General features: G+C 36.0%; 1 protein-coding gene across 1 annotated transcript in view; it reads right to left on the bottom strand.

Annotated features, from left to right (window-relative positions):
- The window catches only part of NPAS3 (neuronal PAS domain protein 3), a 1,311,878-nt gene that overhangs the window by 737,822 nt on the left and 559,447 nt on the right, over nt 1-14,609 (bottom strand). The window lies entirely within an intron of this gene.

The following is a 14,609-nucleotide window of genomic DNA, read 5'->3' as shown; positions in this document are numbered from 1 at the left end:
TTTCAGTTTTTTCAGCTTGAGAAATGCTGAGCATGTTCTTCCCTTTGGTTTTCTAACTCCAGATCTTTGCGCATTTCATTATAATAATAGACTTTGTCTTCTTGAGCTGTTCTGTGAAATCTATTCAGATATTTTATCTTGTCTTTTCTTCCATTTGCTTTAGCTACTCTCCATTCAAGAGCAAGTTTCAGAGTCTCTCCTGACATCCATTTTGGTCTTTTCTTCCTTTCTTGTCTTTTTAGTGACCTTTTGCTTTCTTCATGGATGATGTTCTTGATGTCATCCCACAATTCTTCTGGTTTTCGGTCACTGGTGTTCAATGCATCAAATCTATTCTTTAGATGGTCTCTAAATTCAGTTGGGATATAATGAAGGTAATTTTGCCTTTTCATAGCTTTTCTTTTCCTTCTCTATCTTCTAATAATTTCAGTTATTTCCTCCAATAAACCATTCCAACATTAGCCTATTACCCATTCTATCTTATTTTCTCCTTTTCACTATAGTACTTAAATGTATAGTTTTAAAATAATACTGTAATACTGTTTGACACTATAATCTTATTGTTTAGTTCATTTACTGAATATTGTTATGATGTACAAGCAGATTGTTAACTTCATGAACACATGGACTGTGGTTTCTATTTTTCACAAATGTTTGCCAACTAACAGAAGCCAGATGATTAACATTAATGCATGGAGATATAGCTTTTATAATTTTATATTTTAAGAGAGATTTTATGATTGTGAATATGATTAATTTAGTCTAAATTTTTCTAACAGTAACATAATTAAAAGGGAATGTTTCCTTGTCTTCCAAATTGTATTAGTACTGAAGACCCAGGTATTTCTGGAATTCATACAATATATATTCTTAATATTCTTGTGTGAACTTACCAATTAAGAGGGAATGTTTCCTTGTCTTTCAAACTGTATTAGCACTGTAGGCCCAGGTATTTCTGGAATTCATACAATATATTTTTAATATTCTTATACAAATTTTCATTTTATGGACAGAACCTGTTCTAAATTCAGATGATAGTACATCATTCAATTGGACTATTTTTTTACATGCTTTTACAGATCAACATGAAGGAATTATTTTAAGTACTAATTGCAACAACCAAAAACACCACATATAGAGCCTCACTGTGTCAAGCACAATAATATTTACCTATTATTCTTACCCCAACCTTATAAATAGATACTATTATCATTTCACTGGTGGTTTAGTGGTTAGGACATCTGGCTGCTAACCAGAAGGTCAGGGGTTCAAACCCACCAGCCACTCTATGGAAGAAAGATGAGGCACTCTGCTTCTGTGAAGATTTATAGCCTTGGAAACCCAAAGGAGGTCAGTATGAGTCAGAATCAACTCAAGGGGACTGAATTTTTTTTTCTTCTTTTCAAAATCATCATTTCACAGAGGATATGACTGAAGGCCAAAGAGCTTAGTTCTCTTTACATACCTTGCAAAGAGAGGAGCCAATATTTTAATTGTTCAATGTGATTCAGAAAAATCCTGTTACTTCTACTATGCCTAAGTAACAGTGATTCAAAATTATAAGTTTTGGAATTCTGCTACTTTATAATAATTATTTATATTATTATGGATATATATTGTATCTAATTGACATGATGTTTATAATTTCATTTTGGGACAACTATTTTGATTTATTTAAGACTTTGCCTAATATCAAGTAAGAATTTATTGGCAGATACTTACTTACTAAATTCAACCAAATACTTCCATATGTAGTATTTTGAAACCCAAGGGAAATTAAAAAAAAAAAAAAAGAGACAGTTAAATAACTTAAGTCAACAACAGGATAAATGTTGTACCTGAGGCTATATATATTGGAAACATTATTGCCACTATAGACTTTTTAATAGAGTTCAACAAATTATGAGTAATGTTTAAAAAGTCAAAGAGGAACTATGCTAAAAAAACAAGAAATGTGACCTAGAGGGACACATAAATAAGCAAAAATTTATCATATCACTATTATTGAGACTCCTATTGTCCAAATCAAAAAATGGCCATGTTTCTCCAGTAAGGCACCTCCAGTAACCACTTATTAATTACAGAATAATCCTCAGAATTTGATATGGTGACAAAACTAAGTTTAAAGTTATAATAACTTCAGGTTAGTAATTATAGAAATAAAATCAAGTAATCACAATTGGAATCAAGTGTGTGTGTGTGTATAGTGATGTCATACCTTCTGATGGCCTATCCACTGAATTTTTATTATAATACTATCTTCATTTTATATTTGCAAGACCTTAAAAACAAGCATTTCTATATCTCAATAACTAACAATGCCTGGATGAGGAGTGAGACAGACGTTTCATTTTACATATTCCACAACTGGAAACTGTGCTAGAGTGAGATGCCCTGGTAGTTGGTATCTAAATACTTCTTCTGACTGGTTTCCCTCCTAGAGTATCACTTTAGGTGGCACTGTGATTCAATAAAGCACTGGGATACAGCATTAACTCTCAGTGTGTTAGAACTTGAATATCCATTCATATTACAATCAGGGGATTCAAATGATAGATTGTTTCTGGATCAGAGTTTCTCCAGTCAAGAATATTTTTATCTGATGAGAATGACTATTTTGACTTTGAGATATAAAACCCATAGAGATACTAATTCAAATACATTTAATCTGATCTCCATGCATTCCAACACTTCATTGCTACATCCTAGCTATTTTTTATAGGGAAAAACTTATCGTACTGCCAAACACACCCCCTGCCACCTCGAATGACAAGAGCATTCATGCATTTTCATGAGCTCATTTTCAGGACAGAAGAAGCAAGTTCCCCAATTCCCAACAAACATGTTAAAATACCAGAAAATCCTAAATGTTTGTTGTAATTAAAGGAACAACCACCATAATCACACAAAAACACATATACACACACATCATATATATGTATATATAATATGATCATTGATAGGAAATTATAACCACAACTATCTATGAGTAAATAAAAATTGAACAAAGATGAGGCAGTCTGCTTCTGTAAAGATTTACAGCCTTAGAAACCCAGTGGGGGCGCTATAAGTTGAAATCGACTCGATGACAATGAGTTTGTTTCTTTTGTTTCCTTTAACTTCCCCCAAAATTGTGTGTATATGTATCTAAGTTTTTTGTTTTCAATTTGATTTTGTTTCAATCATCCTCACAACATCTGAGAAAAACACTAATAACTCCATATACATTCAAGTTCAGAATTTCATTTCAAAGGCTAGAAGAATCAATACGTACAAAAATAAGGAAAATATACTTGTCAACCTACTCTATACTAGGAGCTCCGGTGGCATAGTCCCTAAGACATTTGACTGCTAAACAGAAGGCTAGCAGTTCAAACCCACCAGCCACTCCTCAGAAGAAAGATTGGGCAATCTACTTCCATAGAGATACTGCCTTGGAAACCGAAGGAGGGGTTGCTATGAGTCAGATCCAACTCAACAACGGCAGTAAGTTTGGTTTGGATTTGGTACTCTATACCGTGTAATACATATCAAAAATAATAGTAAAGACATGATCAGGTAATTCAAAACTGCAAATGATATTTCCATGATCATGATTTTTAAGCAGCAAAGATACCAACTTAATGTTATAAATTTTTAATTCAAATGTAATTGGAATACAGTCATTTAGAAAAAAAATAAAGTACATTTCTCCTGTTGTTTCAAGAACCACAGGTGTGATTATCTAGCTAAATAATTCACACACACACACAACAAAATTGTGATTTTTATCAACCAAGCTGTAAGGAAGTGTGACGAAAACTGCAAGTCTCATTATAAATGCAACTTTGGGCAAGAACCTCTAGAAATCTATCTATGAAAATCTAAAGATAACTAAGAAAAAGAACCAGCACTAAACATAAAACATAAGTGGGAAACACAAAAATAATAGTAGCAATAATAATAATAAATAATAATTATGGCAATTTCTTCAGACTGTTCTTTTCTAAAAGGACCTTTTGTTGCTCTGTTAATAGCTTAGTATTCTTCTGTAATTATATTAAAATGTGACCACAGTTCCAATTGGTGTATCTCAACACACCAACTGTGTCATTCTTGTTCTAAGGTAGCATCCCCCTTTACACCATTTAAAAGAAGCCTTTGTACACCAATAAGACCTTTCCAGACATACTTCATGCCTTTACTTTCTTTAGCTCCTTCACATGCATACCCTCTATCAACCCACTCACTGATGAACTCCTACTCATCCTTCATGATCCATCTCAAATGTTACCTTGGCCGTAAAGTCTTCTCTATCTCCTTCAGCAGAGTTAGACCTTTAGAGCATTACTCATGGATATTAATAGTTATTTGTTTGTTTTCACCAGCAGACTGAATTCCCAGAAGGCTAATATTCGTTTTTATTCCTTTTTGATGTCCAATATTTGGTATAGCTCTCCATAATAATTAGTCTGTAAGAGTTACATGGATAGAATGGACGCATGCATGAATAAAAAAAGGTGCTTATATTCCAATCCTGGTATTTTGACTTTGATATTTTAACAATGTTTGTTGTTGAATTATCTATCAGCTCAATGAACAGAATCCCAATGAAACGAACTCAGTAGTATTAAAAGACCCTATTGCATCATGATATCAATGATTCTGATGAGAAGTTGTAGGTTATGTAGGTTCAGTGCTATACCTATTCTGTACATAGTAATGGTGCTTCACAGAGAGAAAATCATACATAAGATCAATCTTGAATCAAACTAAACTTATCCAGAAAATATATTATGAATTGACTGAAAAATTCCATAATCAATCAATATAAAACAGATATGGATACTGACTCCATTGTTCATATGATTTTTAATAAATGCATAGTTGGTGGCTTGATGCTAAGGGGGCAGGGAGATGGCATCCTCTGACCTCTTCTAACTACACAAGAGGAAGACAGAATCACCATCAGCATCCCAAGGCCTGCTCTTATGAGGCCAGACATGCCGTCACCCTCCAAACCTCTTACTAACCTTGTCACCAACCATTCCTCCCATAGCACCCACCACCTCTCTGCTGGGTTCAGTAATTCACTGAAGTGGCCACACAGAAATCACAGATTATGAGGTTTATTAGGGAAGCAACATGCTACAACTCAAGTTCAGGAATACATTCAGTCTCCCTCAGTCAGCCCTATCTCTCAGTAGCATATCTCCCTCTCAGCACTGCATGTCTCTCATATTTCTCTCTCAGGAGCACATCTCCCTCACATTTTTCTCTCAGCAGCATGTATCTCTCAGCTGGCAGTTAGAGAGACTCCTTCTGCCTCTGCTAGGGCTCATTTTGAAGCTGGCAGAGTGGCAAAACTAACCAATCCCAATATTAGAATTCTACACACCTGAGAAAGAACAAACTTCCCAGAAGACTGCTTCCTGCTGCTCCAACAGAAATACACCAAGTGGATAACTTTAACCATCAGCTACTCAGTTCCTCATGGCAAAGTGCGAGTTACAAAGACTATGGCTAGAAAAGCTGTACCATGTACTTTACTACACTACACTCAATTTTTTATTTTTCTTCTTTTTTTCCATTATCATTTCAAAATACTGACAGCATCTTGCCAAACGACAGCTGAGGTAGGATCATGCCAAAAAATCAGAGAACATGCCCAAAAACAAAGTAAGAGAACACAAAAAATATTCTGAGACATGTCTTATAACTCAATCAGATAATTATTGTCTTTTAGGAAGAAAAGCATGTCCTAGGAGATCCTAAGTTAGTGTTGTGTTAGTATTCTGCAGAATCATATATCAGATGGTACAAACCTAAGTTGCCTAGCTCCCATCACTGAGCTCAAAATTTGATCTCATTGATTTGAACAAGACCAGAGTTAAATGAAGAAGAAAAAGTGTACAGTGATTCTAAGAACACTAGCCCATAATAGTAAGTGATACTTTTTTCTTAGTACCTATGTTACTCTCTTTGAAGTTTTTCTTTGTGGACTGTATATTTCATCCTACAGAATTTCAGTCAACTCCATGGTAGACAACACCATCCGTCTTATTTCATCTTTTTAACAAGGACTTGATGAGGTGACACAGGACTGATTCTTAAAAACACATTACCTGCTATGTGAGGCACTGTGTGACAGGAAGAACTATCTTAGTGACAGGCACCTGACAGCAGATTTGTTGATTTCATGGTCACTTCATTTAAAGTAACAACAGGGTGAAATATGCCATCTGATAATCTGTTTGAATGTTGACTGTGAGAAGCACTTAACATTTCTGCCAGCTACCACAACTACAGAATCTGTTCTTAAATATGTGAGGGTCTGTCTTCCTCTTTACTCACTTTTATCAGTTCTCTGTCCCTATCCCCTCTTTCCTCATAGGAAACCCCTCAGTAACTTTCTGTAAAAACACATTATGCAGACAATTTTGGCCCCAAAGATAAGCAGTTCTCCTTTAAGCCACCACTTTTTAAATGATATATATTATACAGTTTGAGGCAACTACCTGAGAAAGACGGTGCCCCATTTCCAGACATCCACAGGCTATGAATTAGGAGAACAAAAGATGCATCCTTCCAAAAGGTCATTTGTCACCTCTAAACTCCAAGCAAGAATGAGATGTATACTCATGAATACTCCACCCTTATTCTCTATATCTTAGCTTGAGAACATAGTAAGTTCAAGCTCCCCGAAGCCTCATTCCCACACTTTTTTTATAGTAGTGAAACCAAAAACAAAGTGGATCATAGCAATGGCACGAAGGCAACAGTATGCATCACATACCCATTAGCTGAGATATGAGTACTAGGGCAACCATTCTTTCTCTGCAACGTAAGGACTTCTTACAAGGGAAGAAAACAATTTTCTCCCAACTCAAAGCTGGCTGAATATTAGCCTTTTAACATATCAGGAGGCAGATTCATAGAAAATAATTGACACCCTCTTAATCACAGTAGTCATTTGTCCCTAAGAAGCATTTTTCAGTCTGTTTTAAAAATATGAATTTTTCTAAAGGAAATCAGTGGTAGTGGCACTTTCTAGAAGTCACTCCTATAAGGTGGTACACCCAGGACAAAAATTATACTCTAGGCACAGTGGGCCTATGAGGGGAAAAAAGTGTTAAATTTTGGGTTGACTGACAAAATACTCCAAGCTTCTTAGCTATTTAAAAATTATCTCTACCAACTGTCTCGTATTTTAATTGCTCAGAATCACACACCCACCACCAATTCAGCTGAATTGCACAGCTCACACAGCTGAGAGCCCGTTGGACATCAACATGCTTGAAGCTTTTTAAACAGCATTAAATATGAACCAGAAACAGGCCAGTTAAAATTTACACTTTCTCTGAAAGATTTTTGACATATTCAATGCTTGTGAAAGCTGAGGGGCTGACGGCCCTAGTCAAATACAGTTGAGTGAGCAGACTGCAGGCAGCCCCACACTCCACCTCCAGCGCAGGTGAACCGTGACACAGAGGGACAAACGGTTCCTGTCTTCTCTATTCCTTTTTCAGAAAATATAAAGAAGGAAGAAGGAAAAAAAAAAAACTTCCTTCAAACTATTGTTTGATGATTTCTTTGTTTAAATAAACATCTCAATAGAAGTAGGCACTTGTAGCAGTAGGTACTCCATGGCTTAATCTAAGTCTCTCCTACTCAGTTAATGTTTTTACCAAATTTCTCCCGAGTGTGATAACTGACTCATCTAAGTTTTAGGGCTTTTCCCTTTTGGTCTGTTTTCCTTTTATAATACTCAATGATTCCTCACCATATGAAAAACAACTTCACAATTCTTAGAGCTGTTTATCCAGGCTATGAAGAAGAATGTTAGATATACACAGACAAAATATTTTCTGTTATCCTTAGCATTATATTGCCAATGCAACTTTCTACCACTGTATTTTTTTATTTATATTTCAAAAATATTTTCTCCAAAGATTCCCAGTAAATAACAATTTGTGGTTATTTTGGTGAAGTGCAAACAGATGAAAAGTTCGGCTGAGAAATATATTTGAGAAGTATCCCTTTAAACAAAAAGTGACAACTTTTCAAGTTCCACTGAATAAGATGTTGTATATCCCTGAAAGGATGTGTGTGTGTGTGTGTGTGTGTGTGTGTGTGAGAGAGAGAGAGAGACAGAGAGACAGAGAGAGAGAGAGAGAGGGAGAGAGCAAGCGAGAGCATATTGTTGTTGTTGTTATGTGCCGTCGAGTCGGCCCCAACTCATAGCGACCCCTCCTTGGGTTTCCGAGGCAGTATTACTACAGAAGTAGGATTGCCCAACCTTCCTTCCAAGGAGTGGCTGGTGGGTTTGAACTGCCAGCCTTCTGGTTAGCAGTCAAGTGCTTTTAGCCACTATGCTACAAGAGCATACATACATATATAAAATTTTCAGTAAGCAAATAATAGTCCTTTTAGAATGGACTGGCCTTCTTTAGCAGATTTCTACACTTCATCATGCCCTTCAGAAGTGAATACCTGTGAAGCTTCCAGATATCTGGCATTTGGTATAAACCATTGTGTGAACCCAAGCTTCATCACTTCCAGTTTTTCTGCCATCTGGAGGATATTGAAAATGAAATGAGGACCAAAAGTATTCGTTTTTTATTTTGTTGGGGGATGGGGCACACCCAAGGTATTAAGTATTCAAACACCAGCAATGTATGGTATTGCACATTCTCACTGTCACAGCCTTTGTTGAAAAGGATTTCCCTGACCTTTTCTGTAACCAGCAAACAAATAAGCCCTCTCTCTCAGCGGGAGAGAGGCACTGGTCCATTAGATCATTAAGCAGTTCTATTCAGATACCCCCATTCTCCTGTCCTTGGCCCTGAATAGGGAACTGGCAGCGGTCCAATCAGTCAGAGAGAAGGAAGGCAAATGTGCCTGCATCCAGGATAGCTTGCAATGTAGCAGCAGGACCAAAGTCGCAGAGCAGACAGCACTGAGGGGAGGATGTGGCACTACAGGAGGGTAGTGTTCCAACAGCGGAAGGCTGGTGTTTCAGTCTGCCAAACAACGTAATGACTCACCCAGGCAGCAAAATATTACTACCATGGGGATATTGGGAGCGTCTCAGTCTGAGAGTAATTAGGGACTAAACTACAACAGCATGCTTCAGTGATGAAATGAGAAAATAAGCAATACTCTGTCAAGTTCTGATTGGCGAGTATTAAATGAATATGGGCTTCTATCATCTCCGACCACAAACTAGGAACTTGAAAGCAGATTGTCAGAATGGAAAACTATTTCTACATTTTCACAAAATAAGACAGCATGCACACGCATGCACACACGTGCACAGACACAGACACACACACACACACATACACAAATAGGGAAGTGAAAAATGTTACAGTTGGCAGAAAGAGTTTTAGGGAAAACCATTACCACAATTATATAATTCATTTCTGTAGCCGGCATTTGCTCATCCTGAAGCTTTTTCCACCACTAATTATAGAGTCTGCAAAAGGGGAAAAATGAGTTCCGAATGGCAAATGCTAACAATATCATTTTATTAATAAGAATGATACACAATGGCCAAAATAAATAGCACATGTGTTTAATGAATTTAGGCAATATAATTATTTTACTTATGAGCATCAGTTGCACAAATATAAATTCTCTGGCAAAAAAGACAAGTGTTAATTTTTATTTCTTTGTATTTTCAAATTGTGAACAATCTGTATTCATTAGACAATGCAAAAACCTCTTTTCCCTTATAATTGTAAAGTGACATTATAATTAAATTGTGTAACCTCAGCAGCTTCCGCGAGTTAAGGAATCACTTACTAGCTGGCTGGACAAAGTCCAGGCACATTACACCACCAAAAGGAGTTATATATCAGTAACTGTTCATTGCAGTGGCTGGGTCAGAACCATAGTTACACAGGAGAAAAAAAATGATTCAGTCTAGAAGGCCTTAGAAGATCACCAATAAGAATGTCTTCTCAAGATGAGCCCTTACTAGGTTCTTCCAGAATGCTAAGTCTGAAACCTGAATAAACACTTGTTTGACTTCCTTCACAGCAATTCCCTCCCCACAACTGCCACCTCCCACCTGCAAAAGAAAGCATTCTTACAATACTAGTTTCACCAAATCAGAATGAGGAGCAAACACAAATTATCTCTCTTCTCAATATGAACAGCCTCTATTAGGCCAGGTTAATAAACTGTAATAGATGTAAGGGCTAATACAATATTCAGCTATTGACATAAACATAAATATAAATTTCAAAGAAAATAACCTACTTTAGTAAAACTACCTGTGCAATAAAAATTAATGAACTCCAAATGATTCTGCACATCTCCACCAAATTGCATTTTCAGGCTCACATCTTCAGGACATGCTGGGTGGTTTGATGCATTCCCACAATTCATCTTCCTGCTAAGCCAATTTTAATTTAAATGCAATTAAAGGCTCAAAATGAACATTATGTATTAGATAAAGCCCTGAATCTGCAGACTATCATAAATATGATTTTCAGAAAAATTAATTACAAGCCATTAGGGTACAAGTCATCTTACTGCAAATGTTGAGTTAAATTGCAGAATTAGTTTGCTCGTTCTGTTAAATGTTAAATACTGATTTTGAGCTTTGTACCAATTTAGTATCACTAGGTCAGTTTATGAGAAAAATGTTATTTATAGATAGAACTTGTAAAGAGTCTTAGCATTTCTTGCTAATTAAATAATGGGCATTCTTGGAAATAAGTAAAAATAACTTGAGGTGAGTTTTGGGTAAATATTGAGGATCTTAACTTTCATGTGTGGCCACTATCTATCAACATTATAGCCCAGATTAAACAGTCTTATTATGCACTATGTTTTCTCCAAATAGGTATCTCTCCTTCATTTTTACCCTACTCTAACAATATGGGTAAATAATACTTAATTGTGCTTAAACCAAAACCAAACCCACGAACCTTGAGTCAATTCTGAGTCATAGCAACCCTATAGGACAGAGTAGAACTGTCCCAGAGGGTTTCCTAAACTGTAAATCTTTATAGAAGCAGACTGTCTCATCTTTCTCTAGCAGAGTGGCTGGTGGATTTGAACTATCAACCTTCTGGTAATAGCAGAATGTCTTAACCACTGCACCACCAGAGCGTAATTATGTTTAACTGTAATATATAATTTTGGTTGAGTATACCAAAATCACATAATCACTCCTTACTCTACTCCCAAGCCAGCATACGAAAATTCAAAAGTAAACACCCAGTGTTATTTGACTGCTAACCAGAAGTCTGGAGGTTCAAACCCACCAGCCATTCCTCAGAAGGAAGGGTGGGCAATCTACTTCCATAGTGATACTGCCTCAGAAACCCAAGGAGGGGTTGTTATGAGTTGGATCCAACTCGACAGCAGTGAATTTGGTTTTTTTTTTTTTTTTTTTTTTGGTTATTTCTTGCCCTGAACCTACAAATTCAGAGAACACTAGGCATACAAGAAGTTGTAGGGTTTTTTTTTTTTTTTTTAAATTACTGTCAAATTAAACTTTAGTAGGCATGTTTCCTAAACAGGCAATATGGTTATTTCAGTATGCCATAATAATATGACTTACTAGTAGAACCTTTTCTGATTAAGTCATTCATCCAATTAAAAATATAATGATTATATAATAGCCAAAGCGATTTTAAAGAAAAAGAACAAAGTAGGAAGCCTCACACTCCTTGATTTCAAAACATACTATGCACAAATTATCTCTCTTCTCAATATGAACAGCCTGTATTACTATCACTATCACTACTGTTGTTGTTGTTGTTGTTATGTGCTGTCGAGTCGGACCCGACTCATAGCGACCCCTCCTTGGGTTTCCGAAGCAGTATCACTACGGAAGTAGATTGTCCCATCTTCCTTTATTACAGCTATGGTAATCAAAACAGCCTGATATGGTTTAATGATAGACACACAGACCAATGGAATAGAATTGAGAGCCAGAAATAAATCCATATATTTAGGGACAATTGATTTTCAACAAGGGTGCTAAGTCCATTAGATGGGAGAAGGAATAACATCTTTAACAAAACAAGTAATGGACTTAGCATCCACAATTCACCCCATACGCAAAAACTAATCCAAAACGATTCTAGGTCCTAAATGTTAAAAACAAAACTATAAAGTTCTTAAAGAAAACATGGTGGCAAAACTATGGGGGCTAGTTTTATTTAACAATGGACTAATAAATACACCAATAGATGCATGAGCAATAGAAGACTAAATAAATAATTGGGACCTCATACAGATTAAATACTTAAGTTCATTAAAAGACTTTATCAAAATAGTAAAAAGATAACCTACAGACTGAAAAAAAAAATCTTTGGGAGCCACATGTGCAATCAGAATGTAATATTCAAAATATATCTACAAATTCTGCAACTTAATAACAAAATGACAAATATCCAATTTAAAAAAATGGGCAAAGACATGAACAGACATTTTTGCAAACAGGATATTTAAGTAAGCAACCCTGAAAACTGCTCTTCACCATTCCAAAAAAAAAAAAAAAAAAACCCATGCAGTTAAGTCAATTCTGACTCACTCACAGTGACCCTATAAGACAGAGTAGAACTTCCACAAAGGGTTTCTAAGGCTGTAAATCTTTAGGAAAGCACACTGCCATATCTTTCTTCACATCTTTCTCCTGTGGAGTTGCTGGTAGGTTCAAACTGCCAGTCTTTCAGTTAGCAGCCAAGTGCTTAACTACTACAAACTACCAGGGCTCCTTTCATTATCATTGTTGTTGTTGTTGTTATGTGCCGTTGAGTCAAACCCGACTCATAGCAACCCCTCCTTGGGTTTCCGAGGCAGTATCATTACGGAAGTAGGATTGCCCAACCTTCCTTCCGAGGAGTGGCTGGTGGGTTTGAACGGCCAGCCGTCTGGTTAGCAGGCAAGTGTCTTAGCCACTATGCTACCAGAGCTCCTTCATTATCATTATCATTAGAGAAATGCAAATCAAAACTACAATGAGTTATCACTCCATCCTTACTGGAGTGGCAATGATTAAAAAAAGAAAATAACAAATGTTGATGAGGATATGGGGAGACTGAAACCCTTATGTAATTCCAGTAGGAATGTAAAACAGTACAACTGTGTGGAAAACAGTAAGGTGATATCTCAAAGAATTAGAAACAGAGCTAGCATAAGACCCAACAATTCCACCACTATGTATATACCATAGGGATCTAAGCAGATATATGTATGCTGATGTTCATTGGAACACTAGTCACAATAGCAAGAAAAAGGAACCCAAGTTCTCTTCAATAGATAAAAGGAAAAACAAAATGTGGTATATAAATATTATGAAGTATTACTTAATCTTAAAGAAAAACCAAGTCTTGGCATATGCTACAACATGGATGAACCTTGAAGACATTATGCTGGGTGAAGTAAGTCACAAAAGGACAAATATTCTATGATCTCACTTGTATTAGCAAGAATAGGTAAATATTTAAAAACCAGGTTACTGGTGGTTACCAGGGGCAGGAGGGAGGAGGGAGGGGGAGAATAATTTTTTGGGAAGTACTGAATATTTGTCTATGGTGATGGGAGAACTGGCATCAACTAAAGGAAATAGTTAACACAATTTGACTAATGTAACTTATATCACTGAGCTGTACACCAGGAAAAATGGGGGAGGTGTCAAAATGACACATAGAATGTTATATTACATTTCACAACAACAACAACAGGGAAAAAAAGTTGGCTGCTGGAGGTACTACTTAGGTACAAATAACACTCATGAAATTAGTTTTCCAATTAGTTTCATGGACCTGTCCAATCAATTGACCTACAGTTTTAAGAGTTTCTAATCTACCTACTAGTTCAGTGAATAGTACCTGAGGTCTTAAAAGCATGTAAGCAGCCATCTGAAATACAACAATTTATCTTTACCCATTTGGATCAACAGCAGGAAAAAGCGACTCAGGAATTAGAGAAGGAAATGGTCTGCAGGTCTGGTTGCCTCCATGAACCACTACCTCCTTTGCCATGAGGCTAAAAGAAATGGGCGGTGTCCAGCTTTCACTACTGAATTGTTTGATCAAGGACCCAATAAATAGATCTTGTTTAAAAGGATAAAAACTGTGAAATCGAACTTCAGTATTGTTTTGGAAACTAGATTACTGGATACATTGAGACTGAAAGAACCTCCAAATCTATGGTCTATAAACAACCTTTTAAACCTTGAACAAGAACTATCCCATGAAGTCATCTTTAAACTAAACAACAGTTTAGCTCAATAAATAATGTTTACTTTTACCATGGCACCATTTTAAATAATTAAATATATTGGATCAAAATCACAACCATAAACTCCAAAGCACAGATGTAAACTTTGGGGGACAGAGAGTCTGGCTTAATGGTGATGAATGTGGACAGAGACAGAGAATGATGACACAATGTGAAGTATGTAAACATTATCAATGAACTGTATGTGTAAAAAGTGTTGAAAGTGTGTGTGCTTTTTGTATATATTTTCACCAAAATTTTTAAATATATATACTAAATATCTATCTATCTATCCATCTCTCTCTATATATAGTGGTGGTGGTATTTTAATTATTATTATTTATTGTGATTTGGGTGAAGATTTACAGAGCAAATTCATTTTC

Source organism: Orycteropus afer, unplaced genomic scaffold (assembly GCF_000298275.1).
Source record: "Orycteropus afer afer isolate SDZICR_OR568_19922 unplaced genomic scaffold, OryAfe1.0 scaffold00051, whole genome shotgun sequence".
Classification (NCBI taxonomy): domain Eukaryota; kingdom Metazoa; phylum Chordata; class Mammalia; order Tubulidentata; family Orycteropodidae; genus Orycteropus; species Orycteropus afer.
This window is presented reverse-complemented; position numbering and strand designations above follow the sequence as displayed.